The sequence below is a fragment of the Gadus chalcogrammus genome, chromosome 16, assembly GCF_026213295.1.
Source record: "Gadus chalcogrammus isolate NIFS_2021 chromosome 16, NIFS_Gcha_1.0, whole genome shotgun sequence".
NCBI classification, from domain to species: Eukaryota; Metazoa; Chordata; class Actinopteri; order Gadiformes; family Gadidae; genus Gadus; species Gadus chalcogrammus.
The window spans coordinates 25,432,906-25,435,405 of record NC_079427.1 but is presented as its reverse complement, the minus strand read 5'-3'; the positions used below and the strand labels follow the sequence as shown (position 1 = coordinate 25,435,405).

General features: G+C 48.9%; 1 protein-coding gene across 3 annotated transcripts in view; it reads right to left on the bottom strand.

Moving 5' to 3' along the window:
- The window catches only part of numbl (NUMB like endocytic adaptor protein), a 50,170-nt gene that overhangs the window by 27,611 nt on the left and 20,059 nt on the right, over positions 1-2,500 (bottom strand). For 2 of the 3 annotated variants that reach the window (XM_056611811.1, XM_056611812.1), the window contains exon 1: positions 1-18. This exon is cut by the window's left edge and continues 56 nt beyond it. The exons of the other annotated variant lie outside the window; for it this stretch is intronic. The gene's annotated coding sequence lies outside the window, so the exon portion shown is untranslated. Of the gene's footprint in view, positions 19-2,500 lie in introns of those variants that run through there. 3 annotated transcript variants of the gene reach the window in all.

Genomic DNA, 2,500 nt, shown 5'->3' with positions numbered 1-2,500 from the left:
GTCAGTGGGGCCGATAGGTGACCGCGGCTGCAGGCTCACGCTACAGGGCTGGAGACAGAGAGATGGAGAGAGAGAGAGAGAGAGAGAGAGAGAGAGAGAGAGAGAGAGAGAGAGAGAGAGAGAGAGGTTCTCTGATCCACATCCACCTTCACCGCCAGTGGCACAGAAGAGGAGAAGAAGGGAGGACGGGAGCGCGAAAGAGAGAGAGAGAGAGAGAGGAACAGAGCATGTGATGATATGGCGCGCTTGAGAGTGAGGGAGGGAGACTGAGGCTGAGACTGAGAGAGAAAGAGAGTGTGTGGAGATGGAGAGAGAACCACACCTCTTCTTAAGGGATTAACTTGGAACTTGTAACACACACACACACACACACACACACACACACACACACACACACACACACACACACACACACACACACACACACACACACACACACACACACACACACACACACACACACACACACACACACACACACACACACACACTATGGCCCATGTACACACATAAACAGGCTGGCCGAGAACAGAGCTTGCATAGACAGCTGCTTCCGCCTCAATCACATGTGTGTGTGGAACAACATTACCTATGAATAACCAAGTCCTTTTCTCTTTTACGTTGCATTCTGAACACTGGTAGCCAGGAAACAAGCAACAAACAGTGTGGGAGTACACAGAGAGAGAGAGAGAGAGAGAGAGAGAGAGAGAGAGAGAGAGAGAGAGAGAGAGAGAGAGAGAGAGAGAGAGAGAGAGGGGCGAGTCACAGCGGGTGGCAGTGACACAGATTTCTCGACCCTCCCATCTGTTGCGAGGTTGGTCGGGTCAGGACTGGGGGGAGGGGGGTCAACAGGGAGAGGAGAGGAAATGAGGCGCAGAGGAGGAGAAGGAGAAGAGAGTAGAGCAGAGGTAGGGCAGTGTCTGATCAGGGAAGAAGGAGAGTGGAAAGAATGAACAGAATCCATGGAGCCGGGACGAGTATGGGACATATGAGATTCCCCCTGCCCGGAAAACCAAAGATGTGATGGTCTAATGTGTGGTTCTATGGGGCTACCTCCTTCACCTATTGTTGGCGGCGTTTTATGGGGGCCGGAGCGCCAGGATATAGGCGCAGCGGCAGGCACTGAGGGCCGAGTGTTATAGAAAGTGAGCGGCATTGGCCTTGGCTTTAGTTTCAGGTTGAGCGTAGGAAACAGGAGCTCAGCGCGCTGCGACCTTACACCTCTCCTCGGTGGGGGCCCGGTGGTACAGCTCATCACCTGAGCTCCTCACCTGCAGCGTCTCACTAGCTGCGTTTCCATCTAAAAGGTGATGCGAATCTTTAGAAAGTTCGCAAAAAAGTAATTCGAATTAGGTGCATTTCCATCAAGTGGTTGGAGCGGAATAGGGTGATGACGTTACACGTTGATGTCGGCAGGGTTGCTATGGCCGGTCGTTATGCGGAAATCGGAAAGACTGTCAGTCCTGTGTGTTCAAAGTTCGCTACGTCACAGCTGTTTCGAAAAGTGTGTTTCATCTCTTTCGCATTTCTCAAAAACCACCTTAAGCGAGTGGATACAACTTTTTGCGAATCAGAGGATTTTTATGCGAATGTTGGTATTTCCATCACCGTTTACTGATTCGATACTTCAAAGTTCGCATAAAATCAGGGGGATGGAAACGCACCTAGTAACACCAACGTGGCCCCAGTTCCTTGTCTTGGAAGAACACTTGTTGTGTTGAATACATTTGATGTATTTTCCCCCCTCTCTTTATTTTTGTTTCGAGCCACTTTCTTTTATACCTATGTTAAAGAATATTTAAATTAATATTAATATCCCAATATCCATGAACAATATGGAAATATCCCATTCTGTTTATATTGTGCCTTGTCTGGTGCTTCTCTGGAATGCACTCACATGCACACTGACAGTTGGGCGTGTACATGTGGTTACAGTCGATGATGTAAACAAACGGTGAGAGGCTTGTAAAAAGAAATTACACAATAAACGCAATAAATCTCTTTATTGGGAATACGAGAGCGCTTATACCCAGCAAAGTGTGCTGCAACCGAAGAGAAGAGGATCCGAGGAGAGGAGGGTGAGAATGAGAGAAAAATGGGGACTTCTAAAAATAGACGCCCAAGAGAGAGGGAGGAGAGAGGGCAGAGAGAGAAAGAGAGAGAGAGAGACGGAGAGCGAGCGGACAATAAGGCCAGAGATGGAGCTAACATAAGTAAGGATAGAAGGGGTTGAGGGTTTTGTAGAATCGATCAGTTGCACGCTGACATGAGCTTACATCAGCTAACATTATCCATGTGTGTGTGTGTGTATGTGTCTGTGTGTGTGTGTGTGTGTGTGTGAATGCGCTCTCGCAAGACACGCTTGCACATGTGGTGTATCGCATTCTCTGTACATGCATCAGCCTGGGCAGACACAATAATCATAAGCCTATTAGGGCCATCTATCGTGGTGTTAGGGAACACGGTGATCTCACCGGGCACGCCACCTGGCTGACAGACC